The sequence below is a fragment of the Mytilus edulis genome, chromosome 13 (genome assembly GCF_963676685.1).
Source record: "Mytilus edulis chromosome 13, xbMytEdul2.2, whole genome shotgun sequence".
In the NCBI taxonomy this organism is placed as follows: domain Eukaryota; kingdom Metazoa; phylum Mollusca; class Bivalvia; order Mytilida; family Mytilidae; genus Mytilus; species Mytilus edulis.
Window position 1 is genome coordinate 56,467,369 of NC_092356.1, and position 18,073 is coordinate 56,485,441.

Here is an 18,073-nt window from a genome sequence, read left to right on the forward strand (position 1 = left end):
GGGTTAGTGGAAGTTCCTAAGGACAATTTAACAATATCTGATAGACGTACTAGGGGGAAACATAAATTTAGGCAAATATCTACAAATAAAGATTTCTATAAATTTTCATTCTATCCTCGCACTATTTCGGACTGGAACTCACTACCCTGGAATCCTTCAAAAGTGGCATATCCACTCTAACACTTGAAGGATCCACAACAACTTATTAATTTAAACTACAAAGCCACTGTATATAATGTATATATGTTATTGTTAATGATTTTTCTTTGTCATATTATTTTTAAATTAAGTCCATATGTACATAGCACACAAGTTCCGGGAAGTTTTACACTCCTACCTAGGAGTCTACTCCCGTATTCGGAAGAAGAAGAAGAACGCTGGACTTGTTGCATCCGCTTTTCAAAAGTTTCTGATATGAGGGTGCAAATGCAGACAAAGAAGTCCATTTCGGTTTCCAACTGTCAGTGTTTGTTTTTTTTCATCCAAACCCAGTGTTCATGACTTGGTACGTGTACCTGTCGAATGCACACATCCGGTTGAGCCCACCTTGATATGCTTCTCTCTAGATGTGCTCCGGACGAGAACTTTTTGTAGGGAGAATAGCACAGTAAGGGCGCTGCTTCCTGACAAATGATGCAAGCAAATGCTTCTATGATGTCCATGTCTCTGTCTTCATACAAAACTAAAGCGAGCAACAACATCCTTTACATCGGGAAATAATTCCAATGTCTGCCAAGCTGACCTATTCACTTCCCACCAAATGCTGACACAGTGTCACGTTCACAGAATGCATGGTATGAAATAATAGCTGCTGCACGTTAACCATTTGATATGTCATATACATGAAGCCATCGAAAGTCTTTATTCCCTCAAAAAACTATCCACACTTTGTCCATACCTAATACTGCGAGAGCTGCAATCCTAAAACTACTACATCTGTATCAGTACCACTTGAAATTGCTTTTATCAGCCATTTTTAGCAGCAAGCTTTTCATTGACACACATACGTGTATCTGCTTGTTCTTGGTTAAAAAGGATAGCTAGAAAGTACCCGTATTGAAATTGCAAAAAATATTTCACCTTGAGTAACATAAACGTTTTTACAAGTCTCCAAAGAAGCAATTCTGTCGGCAACAAACTTGAATCATTCCGTTTTGTTGCCATGATCTCCACAATGAAAACGACTCTAAATTCTTGGCGTTTTATCAGAGCCAACAACTTTCCGTCTAGCACCAGCACCTTGCCTTTTTCTCGGTCCACCCTTTAAATTATTTATTTAGTAAACATCAAATACAATGTCTACTCGTCAATACTTTTCGATGCAAGATTTTATGTGAGGCAGTATGACATCGATTGCATAATCATCAAATAGTTTAGCACGTGGTGGCTTGAAATTGACCATTGATGGCCCCCCAAAACGCGTGTCAGAATTTGGATCAGTTGGCGGCAAATTTCACAATGTTTCAAGTATACCCATTTCCTGGGATTTAATAACACTGTTTAAAGTGACATCCTTAGACAAAAACAGAGAAGCAATTTTGTTTTCATGGATAAATACATCTTCCAAGTCAAACTGTCTACATTTACAGAAAATGAAAAATATAGAAAAGAGATCGCATACATATCTCACCTGCCTCCGAGTCAATAATTTCCTTAAAAAATCCATTGTGTACAAATCTTACGACTGTTCTAGAAAAAAGTAAAATCAGAAGATGGATTTCCAAACTCGATCATCACTTTAGATAGCTTTTGACCCTTTTCAAATAATTCCTTTTGGGTTTTCGTAGAGTCTTCGTTTTCGTCCATCTGTTTTAGAATGACTAAAACCACTATTTCGTTCAAAATCATCTACCAGTCTACTGACATCCATCCATCCATCGTCTCAAGGGAATCTTCAGTGGCACAAACATCGCCCTTCACAATTGCATTATTCTGTGTTTGTGTCTGATCAATTGTAAAATAACCATTGGCACCTTGTTGGTGATGCTCGTGAAGGGAAGTCATATCTTGGAGATGGATCCGTAACTGTCGAAAATAATTTTCATGATCTGGACCAAAAAAATACGGTATCATGCTTTATTTGGACTGTTTGTACGATATCTGACTCATAAAATGGGCGTACCGCCGAAAGAACAAAAGTTCTTAATTTATATAATTGAACAGATATTAAACTGTTGTCGAGATGACTCATTTTTCTTGCACCAGTCTATCAATTGATAATCGAACGATACAGATTCATGAGATATATTTTCTGCGTTTAGACATTAATTGTTCAGCAAAACACACTCAGTTATCTGATTCGCATGTCTTACCCTAGGTTCATTTGAATATATATGAAAATAATATGACGTTCTAGGTGTTGCAATGACGGCTTCAGTGAGAGCACAGGTCCATCCACTTTCAGGCAATATAACCCCATGCATTTTAAAACAAGCCATTTTAATGTACTTTCCACCAAACATAACGATAAACTTATATTATCCGTACAAAGCTGGCCATTCATACTGAACTTACTTACGCAATACCAAAAGTGGTTGATCTGCAGCTATAATTGATGTTTGGCCGGGATTTTGAAAGTTTAACCACTTTTTTCACCTATCCATTTTATGATTGATCAATTCAACTGAGTGGGCGTGTTTTCAAACAGTGGCATCATAGAAGTAACAGTTACTTGAAGAGTATAATTTTTTAGAGGAATGAAATGACGACCAAGATATGTTTACGAAATTCAAATCCTCCTCTGTTACATGAACTATGATTTACAACAGTGTGCCCTGGTAGTTAGTGCAAATCGCTCTGTATGTCTAAAAATAGTTTGCGCATGATTGATAAACGCATTTGTTTCATAACCTTAAATATTTTTTTCAAACCAATTCATAATATCATAAAAATTCAAAAGCACCAAGTAAGTAGTAAATAGTTCAAATGTTTATGTGTTACATTTTCGCGCATGCGCAAACCATGAAGAGTCAAATATTTATTTCTTTTAAATACGTCAAATGCAAGTAATGTCGCTACCAAACCATATAATATTTTTCACTAAAAGAAGGTCAAGGAACAAGTTTTGTAGAAAAATAAATATTTTTGAACTCGAAAAAAAAAGGCCGTGGCCATCTTGAAAAAAATATTTTTTTTTCATGGCCAGCAGTTTTTTCTTAAAAAGTATATAATAATGATGCTTCGTACTAATTTTCATGCTTGTATCATCATTTGCACAATTCCCTCGATTTTGCTTGCTAATATCTTCCACTAATAAATTAATGTAATAGGCATTTGTACATAACTTACATGGCGTTTGCACATAATGTAAGCGGTATTTGCACATAACGTAATAGTGTTTGCACATAATGATGTAGTTGTTATACATAACTTAATAGGTATTTGCACATAACGCAATAGGTCTTTGCACATAAGTTTCGAAGTATTCACAGTATAAATGGTAGTAAAAGCATGATGTAATGCCTATTGTACACAACAAACTTTAGCAATGACATATAATACTACTGTTTGACCAAACAAATAACTAATGTGACATAACACAGAGATGCCGTGTCAAGGAATACAGACATTTGCACATAATATAAAGAAGAAACGAGAGGACGTAAAGACAAAGTGACAGAACACATTAAATATTTACACTATAAGACAGTTCCGGCGTTCCATAAAAATCAGTTGTTACTGTTTCGACGTGTTTACTTTCAGGTATACATCTATTAAATTTTAGTAGTCATATTATCATATTTACTTGTAGAGCTATTGGATTAATATTTCTTGTGCTGTTGTTAGTTATAGTAATCGTCGTTATGTGTTGGCGATGGACTAAATGTTGCTTTGCTCAAGGTTCGTATCATTTTAAAATTTTCAAGATTTCTATTGTCAAATGTTTGAGAAAAAGCAAACAGATAAGTTCTGTAGTCTCCTGCTGTTGATGATGCCACCTCTCATAATCAAACAGATACTAACGAACCATACACACGTTTTTGATTTTATTTAAGGAGATTTTTATTTTCATATAGCCGAACTACGAGGTAACTTAAAAAGAAAAACATTACATAAAACCGAATAAACTAAACAATTAGCTTTATCAAAAATTCAAAGGCGCAAGCACCACCTCGTTTCATATTATCGGGCCAACCCTATACCTTCATTTTTATCTATCAATAACTCTCGTCAAACGCTGTGAATTAAATTCAAATGAAATTTCCGGAGTCAACGAAAGGGAAAACGCATCTATGATAAATTTAGAGACTTGACAATAACGGCATTGGAAATAATCTCACTATTTGAACCATAAACGATGCGAATATCTGAATATGAGAAAGTTTCTAATTGTATCGCATGGATGTTTCCAAAGAGACATGAACATTTGTTTATCTTATAAAACCCCATCTGTAATGAAATACTGATATAAGTATAGTTTTGAAAAAAAAATTAAAAAAAATTGTCGACAAAAAACAGTCAAGGCCAACAAACAAATCACAAAATAAGTCAGTCTTCTGCCAATATTTTACCAAAGAGTGAAGCATTTTACTGACTTCGGTAAGCACTAATCACAAGTAATTTCTGCATATTGTCCCTTAGTTAAAATCAGGTCCTGTCAATCATGTTTTCCACTAAAAAAAACATATTTCTCATTTTCACCCTGTAGATCAAATGAAAGAGTGGCAATATATAACAGAGAAACATTCAAACTCATTTGTAAAAAATAGCAGACAACTTTTAAAATAGCTAAAAAGGAAAAATACACATAGACAGACAATAGTACACGAAAACAACATGAAAAACTAAAACTGAGCAACACTAATCCCACCAACACTGGGGGTGATATCAGGTGCTTTGGAAAGGTAGGCAGTTCCTGCCGCAGTTTACATGTGGCACCGTCGTGTTGTTAATGTTATTACAAACCTGGTTTTTCAGTTATTATGTAGATCACAAGTAATTTAATTTAGTTTTTCAGAAAATATTGTTTTCGTTTTGATTTAATCTTGTAAATTTCCTTTCCTTTCCTTGTATTTATACCGTTTCGAACTTGTAACAGGTATATTTTGTATACTTTTTGTCTCGTATTTTAAAGTTTGCTTAAACATGTTAAATTTCAATACTATAATATTTGAAAACGAAGTTTATAATTTTAAAATGTTAATTATTTTCAAAATTTAAAAATTGTTTTGTCGATATTTTTAGAATTCGATCAAAAATTCAAAAATCGGATATTTGAAAACTTTTTGAAATTTTGAAATGATAGGCGTTACAAGGACCCTCTCTCTTGAAATACATGTGTTAGGAATGTCCAAGGACAATGGTAGTTAGACCTCAGATAGCTTTGTTGTACATCATAAGACATGTCACAAAAACGTCAAAAGACTATCCTAAATTGTATCATTGCTAAGTGAAGTAATTATTTAACTAAACAGAAGTTTCCTTACAGATCTGGTTGACAACTTCAATATGGATCAATATGAAAATAAGAAGATGATGTATGATTGACAATGAGACAACTCGGTTCAAATAAAGAGAAAATAAGCAATTAAGATAGGCAATCGAAAAAAAATAAGAAAAGACTCGTACCGTATATTTGTCTACAACAGGCCCCGATAAGAAAAATGTAAAATAATTAATGTTAGAAAAGTAGCGACCTAATGCTTAACAAAACTATTTAAGAAAAACAATTATGACGGACATGAACAAACGACAACTCATGAATTACACGCTTTTTACATGATTTGGAACAGGCACATACACACTATTTTTAACAAATCTAATGTATATCAGAACACGTTTATTTTATTACACACATATATATGTTCATTGTTGCAACATATTGGTATATAAAAAACAAACACAAAAACCAAGCTAAGTAAACAATAATGAAAGACTTCAAAGTACACAAAAATAACATAAATAAAAATGAAAAAAAAAAAGAAGATAAATATAGCGATTTTGGTATATTTGTATATATACCAATAAATCAGACAATGTTTGTTATGATGTATATATTTATCGTTAGAATATGATTATGAATATGATTATTTGTAATAGGACATTTTCCCACCTTATTTGACGTTTAATTGTCAAATGGATCTTTGTTACAATACTGAGATATTCGAAGTTGTTTCCTTGGGACAACATTATTTAATTTTACCAACCATGAGACATTGTCCGGCAAGAAACATGAACATCATAATACGACGATAATTATAAAACATGCAAGTTTTTAGTGTAATACACAATACACACAGAATTAAAGTGAACATACAATGTATGAGCATTGTAGGATATAATTACAGTATCAATTATTAAGTGTATTGAGGTCGGTTTAGAATTTATATTTATGTATTTAATAATATTTGTGTTAAAAAACAACAAAGACAATATACAGAAAAAGAGACAAAAAATACCAAGAACAATTTATAAACTTACGAAATCCCTAGTTTAGGATGACTAGCATTTACGACCTGACTATGGTTTTCTTATAAGTTTGATATTATTGAAAACTATATACAGAAAGCTTCGAGAGAAGTGGGTTGTTTTTGTATAAGTCATTGACACAGCAACCCGACGACACAAATAATTTTAATATTTTAATATTCTATATTTAATTCAATAACAAGGTTAAATGAAAGATAAATTTGTAAGTATGAATTTCGGGTAAATCAAATCACAAGTTAGTCTCTTAAATGAAAAAATATAAATCAAAAAAATAAAATTGAGAATGAAAATTGAAATGGAAATGGGGAATATGTCAAAGAGACAACAACCCGACCATAAAGCAGACAACAGCCGAAATCCACCAACGGGTCTTCAATACAGCGACAAACTGCCGCATCTAGATGAGTCCTTCAGCTGACCCATAAACAAATATATATACTAGTTCATTGATAATGAACGTCATACTTAACTCCGAATTATACACAAGTAACTAAAATCAAAAATCATACAAGACTTACAAAGGCCAGAGGCTCCTGACTTGGGACAGGCGTACACATGCAGCGGGCTTAAAATGTTTTTATTTAGATGTCAACCCTCCCCCTTAACCTCTAGCCAATGTAGAATAAAACAAACACACAACAATACCGTGACAGAGAAGTCCGAGTCCGATGTCGGAAAAGGTAACAAAAAAAAAAAATAAACAAAATGACAATGATATAAAAACTAACAAAGGACTACTAGCAGTTCCTGACATGCCACTTACAAACCTCAAGTTAACTGATTGTTCATCATAAGAATATCAAGCACAATCCCTCCCGTTAGGGGTTTAAAATTATACCATCATAAAATATATCAGAAGAACATAACCCGTGTCATTCCAACAATTGGTTTTAGTATAAATGTGCTTAATTCCGATGTAAAGAATTTCATTACTTATATAACTGTAAAGGTAGCAAGCTAAAGCGTTACGAAAAAAATGTTTTATTTAATACTAATTAAAAATTATGTCAATGGTTATCTTTTCAATCATTTATCACAGATATTTACAGTTATTTGATCATATCTTTAAATGAACTGGTTTCATATGTCACTATCTTTCATGATTTATTTGGACTCCAGTATTCTTTTCATCACATACATTTTATTCTGAAACAGTTTAAACACATTATTAAATTGGGCACTACTAATTTCATCAAAATTATTTTGAAGGTAACGAAACATTGTAAGTGTAATACCGTAAGGCGGATTACTATCAAAAAGCATTTTTTCTTACTAAATTGTGTGTGTAATTCTGGTGCTTCGTCCAATTGATGTTTATTTTTGCACAATAGTAATGAAAAGCCTCATTCATATTTGTCTTTATTTACCATTTTCCTGACAAACTATTCGAGTTCTGTGGTAAATATCATTTACTTGTACAAATTAGGAACACGACTAAAATTCAAATGTAACTAAATTCAGGAATCGAATACGGATTTTATTGCTAATTTCTAGGGGTTCGTGTCATGATCATTGGGTCATATTTTGGAACCTTTTGACCTCTTCAAAAACAAACCACAGGGTTGCTTTAGGACTCATCATTGCAATTTTGAGTGAGAGATGAATTAAATCTTAGAACAAATTTCTTATCTAGAAAATAAACCACTGATGAATTTGTTTGGCTATTCAACAACCCACTGATTATTTGTTTTATTTTATTTTCAAATTGAAAAAAAAAGAAACAAAATAATGATTTCCTCATTTATGGTTTTTGAAAAAGTTTCGAAGGAATGACTATGGGGTAAGTTATATATGGATAACATGTATACTACTTCAGAAGTCAGTATTTAAAGTTGTAAAGTATATATAACACACATTCATTGTTTTGTGGAAAGTGTACTTTGATCTCAATAGAAAATAGTAAAGGTACAGATAAATAAAAGTTATTCAAAGTTTGCTAATTGTTTACGTAGAAGAAGGTCGTATTTATGTTTACTCACCAACCAGTCCTTGTTTAGTTGATCATTCGTCATATGTCAGATTTTGCAGATAAATTCATTGACGAATTCATAGATGTATCTGAAAAAAATACGAATTAGGAAGAGTTTAATTTTGATATTGTTTACAAAATATACGATAAAAACAATTATAAAATAATAAAGACAAAATATTGATAATTACAAATATCGTATTTCTTGAGTTAAAATCTGTATTAAAGAGCAAAGTGTTCAAACATGGAACCGTTTTTCTCACAGTTGAACTATTGCTTACATTATTTAGTATACGGCACTTATCGCAAAAACACAAAGTTGTTTAGTTAACCATAAAAATGAGGTCAAGGTCAGATGAATCCTGGTGCAACGTTAACGACAAATTTTACATTTACACACACTAATGATTATGAATAATAAGCTAATCGAACGTTAAATAATTACGACTTCATAAACAATAATGTACAATTCGATGTTTTGGTAGCAATTGCATATTATAAATTTATATAAGTCGACTAGGTTGTGAATATACATATATATTTTAATTGTCGAAATCCGGATATGGTGTAAAAAATTTAGCACCTCATGCTATGGTTTACCATCTTTACCACAGGTTTATTGTTTTCTACTTGGTATTAAGTAAATACAGATATCCATTTTGGTACACCTTGTGATCAGTTTATTTGGCAATCGCCAATGGCAGTCAGTAGGGTTTAAGAACATCAGTTGTTCGACCTGCTAGTCAAATGCGTTTTGTTAAAACATATTTTTTCACTCTTTTGGTCTTTTGGAATTGTTGTTTGTGCTGTATTTAGACCCTTCTACAACGAAATTTGTTACATGCACGTGTATAAAAATTGCGGTTTTTATCCAACGCCATCATAGGTTTGAACGTTGTTTTCAATTTAGACTTTTTTATATTTTTTATATATATATATATAAGTCTGAAAATTACACCAAACAGTGTTAGAGTTAGATTCTCTGATGACAAATTTCTGTCCGTCCCTCAGCGGAATTCAAACTCACACCTTTGATACAGTACAGAATCTATCGCCAAGTCTCATGTCCAGCGCTCTAGACCACTGTACCACATCCGCTATATATAAATATAACTTCAATAGTCGTAGTGTTACCTTGTCACGGAAGGCTTATCTAGAGAAAGACATGTGGTTTTTTTAAGCATGTGTAGATGATATCCATAAGATGTTGTATGAGTGCCGATAAGACAACCCTTATCGAAGTCAAGATTTGTAAAAGTAAACCACTATAGGCCAAAAATACTGCCTTTAACACGTCTTGGCTTACACCGAGAAACAAACAAGCTATAAGGGGCATACAAATGACAAGTAGTAATACAATTTGATCAGGGAAACTTATGTTCTAATCTATATAGAAAACAAGTAAAACACGTATGACCGACATCAACAAACAACAATTACGGAACAACAGAAGGTTAAAAACAAATGCGGCGGGTTTAAACTTTATAACAGGAGCCAATCTCCACCCTAACCCTAAAGAAATAGTTAAACATCACAACATGATCTATGACACAATGTCAATACAAAACTAATAAAAAGGGAGTGAGATGTAAAACTATATCAGAAAGACAACTATAACCTTTGACAAATGCCGGAAGATTTAAAAATAAATAAACCAGAATGTGAATGGATAAAGCACACTTTCAGGTTTCCCATGTTTTTAAACAATTTCGAATTAAATGTAGCAAAAGTACGTGTGAACAAGGCATTAGTATCGTGAGTTATATTTTTTTCTATAAAATCAACCATTCAACTCCTCTAGGTAAAGTCGACCTTAGATTGAGCTTTAATTGTTATGGTTTTTTTTAACTCCTCAACTGTGTCGATTCTGAATTTGCACTTGTACTAGTTCCCAATTCAAATATAATCCGGCTGGCCACCTTATGACCGGTGACCTAAACATTATCAATAGCATTTCCCGTCGAAATTCGTTATCCAATAGTCCGAAATATCGTGAGCCTAAATCCATCAATTAGAAATACAACTACAAAATTAAAAACCAATTGTTCAGAGAACAATTGAAGGTCTTTCCACCAATAAGGATCTATTTTGATATGAAAATATTAAAATTCAGTTAAAAATGTCAGTTCCATGGCTTAATGATGTATAAATATGAATTTTGAGCAAAGGTCAAAATCTAGAACGTCAAATTTACTGATGACCTTGACCTATATTTCAAGGTCATAAACCAGGGACCCCAAATAAAAAGACCCTAGGTCTGTAATATGTATAGTTAATGAGTTATATCACTTTACGTTTAATTCTTAATATAGGACATGTAGGAGGGGCAAAAACTCCCATTTTATGTCTACACACCCTTTTAACCAAAATCTATAAGTTACGACATGTCGCAACTAACAATTTAGTAAAAATAATTTGTCGGTATCCTATAAGGTTAATGAAAATTAGTGAAAATAGGCCAAAATCAAAATTTAGAATATGACCTTGACCTTTGACCTTTACCTAATTTTCATTTTTTTTGGACCAATGATCTCAAAACAAAAAGACCCTAGGTCTCTATCACTTATGGTTTTCCAGTTTAAAATACATTTCAAAATTTCAAATACAAAAGGGGAACTAACTCTCATATGGAGTCTCTATACGGCTTCGGTCAAAATAAAACAGAACATCCTGATGATGTAACGAGCAATTTGGTAAAATAAATTTGTCGTAATCTTTTATGGTTGCGAAGGAGTAGTGGCCACAAGAAAAACAGTGTTTGGGGAGATAACTCTTACATCGTAAAGTATTTGGTTACGCAGTGGTCAGTTTTAAAAGTGCATACGCTTTACGATATCATATTCCAAATATCTAAGCGACATCTTTTGAAACAACAATTTTGGTAAAAATATTTGTCGATATGTCATACGGTATTTGAAAATAAGTGAAAATAAGCCAAAATCAAATTTTAGAATATGACCTTGACCTTTGACCTTGACCTTATTTTCATTTTTTTTACTAAGGATCTTAAATCAAGAGACCCTAGGTCTCTATCACTTATGGTTTACCAGTTAGAAACGCATATCACCTATATCAAATACATAAGGGGGGATAACTGTCATATGGAGTCTCTGGATAGCTTCGGTCAAAATTGAAATCCTAATCCTGAAGATGTAACGAGCAATTTGGTAAAATAATTTTGTCGTAATCTTTTACGGTTGCGAAGGAGTAGTGGCTACAAGAAAAACAGTGTATTGGGAGATAACTCTTACAACGTTAAGTATTTGGTTACGCCATTGTAAGTATTTAAAGCATATAATCTATATGATATCATATTCCAAATATCTAAGCGACATCTTTTGAAACATCAATATTACGCAAGAAAAGAATTAGGCGGAAGAAAAAAAAGATCTATTTTATTATCAAAATATTAAAAATAAATCTAAAATGTCAGTTCCAATGACTTTATAATGTATAAATATGAATTTAAAGCAAAGGTCAAAATCTAGAACGTCCTATTAACCTTTGACCTTGACCTCAATACCAACCAAAGACCTCAAATAAAAAGACCCTAGGTCTGTAATATGTATGGTTAATGAGTTATATCACTTTAGGCATGATTTTAAATATAAGATGGGCGAAAACTCTCATTTATTGTTTAAGCACCCTTCCAACCAAAATTTATAAGTTACAACGTGTCGCAACTCACAATTTAGTAAAAATAATTTGTCAATATCTTTCACGGTTGTTAAAAATAAGAGAAAAAAAGCCAAAATCAAAATTTAGAATATGACCTTGACCTTTGACCTTGACCTGATTTTCATTTTTTTGGACCATGGAACTTAAATCCAAAGACCCTAGGCCTATATCACTGATGGTTTATCAGTTAGAAACGCATATCACTTATATCAAATGTATAAGGGGAAATAACTCTCATATGGAGTCTCCGGATAGCTTCGGTCCAACTGAATATCCTGATCCTGAAGAAGTAACGAGCAATTTGGTAAAATAAATTTGTCGTAATCTTTTACGGTTGCGAAGGAGTAGTGGCCACAAGAAAAACAGTGTTTGGGGAGATAACTCTTACAACGTAAAGTATTTTGTTATGCAGTTGTAAATTTTTAAAGCGTATAAACTATACGACATCATATTCCAAATATCTAAGCGACATCTTTTGAAACATCAATACTACGCAAGAAAAAATTTAGGCGGAAGAAAAAAAAAAAAAAAAATAATAATAATTAAAAACCAATTGTTCAAAGAACAATTGAAGGTCTTTCAACCAATAAGGATCTATTTAGATATGAAAATATTAAAATTCAGATGAAAATGTCAGTTCCTATGGCTTAATGATGTATAAATATGAATTTTAAGCAAAGGTCAAAATTTAGAACGTCCAATTGACCTATGACCTTGACCTCAATTTCAAGGTCATAGACTAAACATCTCAAATAAAAATACACTAGTTCCTTAATATGTATGGTTCATGAGTAAAATCAATTTACGCATAATTCTTAATATAAGAGGGGCGAAAACTCCCTTTTATTGTTCACGCACCCTTGCAACCAAATCTATAAGTTACGACATGTCGCAACTAACAATTTAGTAAAAAAAAATTGTCGATATCTTATAAGGTTAATGAAAAAAGGTGAAAATAAGCCAAAATCAAAATTTAGAATTTGACCTTGACCTTTGACTTTGACCTAATTTTCATTTTTTTGGACCAAGGATCTTAAATCAAAAGACCCTAGGTCTCATCACTTATAGTTTACCAGTTAGAAATGCATATCACTGATATCATATATAAAAGGGGGGATAACTCTCATATGGAGTCTCTGGATAACTTCGGTTGAAATGAAACAGAACATCCTAAGGATATAACGAGCAATTTGGAAAAATAAATTTGTCGGTTTCTTATACGGTTGCGAAGGAGTAGTGGCCACAAGAAAAACAGTGTTTGGGGAGATAACTCTTACAACGTAAAGTATTTTGTTACGCCGTTGTCAGTTTTTAAAGCGTATAAACTACATTCTATTCTACCATATAGTGACCGCCTTCAACAAATTGAAGATTATGTCACAGGAGGAAACTTACAACAAGACATAGATTGGAAAAATGTACAATTTTTAAAAAATAGGAAAAATTAAAAATTTAAAATGTTTTGTATAATAAAGTAAGATGTTGTAATTGAGTTAATATTGATGCTTTGAAATTGAAGATTTGAAAGAGTCGACTGAAGTGCAATTTACAATGTTGTCCGGTAGTTTGTTCCAGTCGGTGATAGTTCTTGGAAAATATGACTCTTTTCTGTACTGTGTTTTGCAGGATGGAATTTGGAAGCTGTTCGAATTTGTATGTCTTGTTTTGATATCATAATCCAAATATCTAAGCGACATCTTATGAAACAACAATACTACGCAAGAAAAAAATTGGGCGGAAGAAAAAAAAAAAAAAAATAATAATAATAATAATAATAATAATAATCAGAACAAATACAATAGGTCTTTCCACGGAAAGGTGGAAAGACCTAATTAAAAACCAATTGTTCAAAGAACAATTGAAGGTCTTTCCACAAGTAAAGATCTATTTTATTATCAAAATATTAAAAATCAATCTAAAATGTCAGTTCCTATGACTTTATAATGTATAAATATGAATTTAAAGCAAAGGTCAAAATCTAAAACGTCCTATTAACCTTTGACCTTGACCTCAATTTCAAGGTCACCAACCAAGGACCTCAAATAAAAAGACCCTAGGTCTGTAATATGTATGGTTAATGAGGTATATCACTTTAGGCATGATTTTAAATATAAGATGGATGAAAACTCTCATTTATTGTTTACGCACCCTTCCAACCAAAATTTATAAGTTACAACATGTCGCAACTCACATTTTAGTAAAAATAATTTGTCAATATCTTTCACGGTTGTTGAAAATAAGAGAAAATAAGCCAAAATCAAAATTTAGAATATGACCTTGACCTTTGACCTTGACCTTATTTTCATTTTTTGGACCAAGGAACTTAAATCCAAAGACCCTAGGCCTATATCACTGATGGTTTACCATTTAGAAACGCATATCACTTACATCAAATGCATAAGGGGAAATAACTCTCATATGGAGTCTCCGGATAGCTTCGGTCCAAATAAATATCCTAATCCTGAAGAAGTAACGAGCAATTTGGTAAAATAAATTTGTCGTAATCTTTTACGGTTGCGAAGTAGTAGTGGCCACAAGAAAAACAGTGTTCGGGGAGATAACTCATACAACGTAAAGTATTTTGTTACGCAGTTGTAAATTTTTAAAGCGTATAAACTATACGATATCATATTCCAAATATCTTAGCGACAACTTATTAAACAACAATACTACGCAAGAAAAAAAATTAGGCGGAAGAAAAAAAAAAAAAAATAATAATAATAATAATAATAATTAAAAACCAATTGTTCAGAGAACAATTGTAGGTCTTTCCACTAGTAAAGATCTATTTTGATATTGAAATATGAAAAATCAGTTAAAAATGTTAGTTCCTATGGCTTTATGATGTATTTATATGAATTTAAAGCAAAGGTCAAAATCTAGAACGTCCTTTTAACATATGACCTTGACCTCAATTTCAAGGTCACAAACCAAGGACCTTAAATCAAAAGACCCTAGGTCTTTAATATGTTTAGATAATGAGTAATACCACTTTACGCGTAATTCTAAATGTAAGATGGACAAAAACTCCAATTTCTTGTATGCGCACCCTTTCAACCAAAATATCCAAGTAAGGACATGTCGCAACTAACAATTTTGGAAAAAATATTTGTCGATATGTCATACGGTATTTGAAAATAAGTGAAAATAAGCCAAAATCAAATTTTAGAATATGACCTTGACCTTTGACCTTGACCCTATTTTCATTTTTTTGGACTAAGGATCACAAATCAAGAGACCCTAGGTCTCTATCACTTATGGTTTACCAGTTAGAAACGCATATCACCTATATCAAATACATAAGGGGGAATAACTCTCATATGGAGTCTCTGGATAGCTTCGGTCAAAAATAAAATCCTAATCCTGAAGATGTAACGAGCAATTTGGTAAAATAATTTTGTCGTAATCTTTTACGGTTGCGAAGGAGTAGTGGCCACAAGAAAAACAGTGTTTGGGGAGATAACTCTTACAACGTTAAGTATTTGGTTACGCCATTGTCAGTATTTAAAGCGTATAAACTATATGATATCATATTCCAAATATCTAAGCGACATCTTTTGAAACATCAATAATACGCAAGAAAAGAATTAGGCGGAAGAAAAAAAAAAATAATAATAATAATCAGAACAAAACCTATAGGTCTTTCCACGGAAAGGTGGAAAGACCTAATAATCAGAACAAAACCTATAGGTCTTTCCACGGAAAAGTGGAAAGACCTAATTAAAAACCAATTGTTCAGAGAACAATTGAAGGTCTTTTCACTAGTACAGATCTATTTTGATATTGAAAGATTAAAATCAGTTTAAAATGATAGTTCCTATGGCTTGATGATGTATTTATATGAATTTAAAGCAAAGGTCAAAATCTAGAACGTCTTATTAACCTATGACCTTGACCTCAATTTCAAGGTCACAAACCAAGGACCTTAAATCAAAAGACCCTAGGTCTTTAATATGTTTGGTTAATGAGTAATACCACTTTACGCGTAATTTTAAATGTTAGATGGACAAAAACTCCCATTTATTGTATGCGCACCCTTTCAACCAAAATATACAAGTAAGGACATGTCGCAACTAACAATTTATGAAAAATTATTTGTAAATATGTCATTCGGTATTTGAAAAGAAGTGAAAATAAGCCAAAATCAAAATTTAGAATATGACTTTGACCTTTGACCTTGACCTCATTTTCATTTTTTTGGACCAAGGACCTCAAATCTGAAGACCCTAGGTTTCTATCACTTATGGTTTACCAGTTGAAAATGCATATCACTTGAATCAAATAAAAAAGGGGGAATAACTCTCATATGGAGTCTCCATATAGCTTCGGTCCAAATGAATATCCTTATCCTAAAGATGTAACGAGCAATTTGGTAAAATAAATTTGTCGTAATCTTTTACGGTTGCGAAGGAGTAGTGGCCACAAGAAAAACAGTGTTTGGGGAGATAACTCCTACATCGTTAAGTATTTTGTTACGTCGTTGTAAATTTTAAAAGCGTATAAACTATACGATATCATATTCCAAATATCTAAGCGACATCTTTTGAAACATCAATACTATGCAAGAAAAAAAATTAGGCGGAAGAAAAAAAAAAAAAAAAAAAAAAAAAATAATAATAATCAGAACAAATACAATATGTCTTTCCACACGGAAAGGTGGAAAGACCTAATAATAATAATAATAATCAGAACAAAAGCAATAGGTCTTTCCACGGAAAGGTGGAAAGACCTAATAATAATAATCAGAAGAAATCCAATAGGTCTTTCCACGGAAAGGTGGAAAGACCTAATAATAGATTCAGTCGAAGATTATGCCAGACAATGGTCTAAGCGAAAGAAGGAAGACATATATACTCTTTCCGATTGGATTAAGCCTGTGAGGTCGTTGATACAAATCAGAATTAAGAACCTGAATGGGTCTATTCATACCAATGCTACGTCAATCTTTAAAAACCCAAATGTTGCAAAACACTTGTCATACTTCCATGACAAATATTTTGTTGTATAAGCAGTTAAAACCCCAAACAACATCGTTGTTGTGTGTAAACCTCAATACATTAACTGCTTGGAAAATGAATTAGGTATTGACAATTCATGATCACTTGGAAACACAACAGATACCCTTACAACACTTACCAAGGAGGAAATCCTGGATTATCATAGGTCTGTTCTATGTTCCTTTGTAATTGCAATCAAAGATGAAGAACTGAATATTCCACAACTGTATTGGATACCTAAACTACATAAGTGTCATTACAAACAACGGTATATTGCTGGGTATTCATAGTGCTCGACGAAAACTCTTTTTAAATTATTAACGCTCATTTTATCAAACTTCAAAATTATTGTGAAACTGCCTATCCTAGAGGTGGCATGAATCAGATGTGGATACTAGAAAAACTCCAAAAATCTTTTAGAGTACACACAAACAAAATTAAGGCTCTCTCATCTTGCAATAGTATTAAAACATTTTCATTTTTAACACTTACACAAGTATCCCCATTCCAAACTAAAAGATAAATTGAAAGAATTGATATTGCTTTGTTTCATAAAAAAGAATGGCCAACGTAAAAACAAGTATCTTGTCTTGGGGAAGGATAAATCCTACTTTGCAAAAGATCGCTTTGATTCAAACAAAAATGTCTCCGAAACTGACATTATCAGGATGCTTGATTTCTTCATTGACAACATATTTGTTAAATTTGGAGGACGTGTTTTTCAATAGACCGTCAGCATTCCAAAGGGATGCCCCTCTTCTTGCCGAGTGGTTTCTTTATTATTATGAGATTGACTTCATGCAGAAACTTCTTAGGAAGAAATATAAGAAGTTGGCATTATCTTTTAACTTTACTTTCCGCTATATAGATGACGTTATCTCACTAAATAATTCGAAATATTATGACTATGTTGAACGTATCTATCCGATAGAGCTAGATATATAGGATACAACAGATACAGGTGGGTGGGCTTCATATCTTGACTTACATCTAGAAATTG

General features: G+C 32.3%; 1 long non-coding RNA gene across 1 annotated transcript in view; it reads left to right on the forward strand.

Moving 5' to 3' along the window:
- Nucleotides 1–18,073, forward strand: part of LOC139502314 (uncharacterized) — a 108,553-nt gene that overhangs the window by 60,714 nt on the left and 29,766 nt on the right. The gene's annotated exons all lie outside the window — the stretch shown is intronic.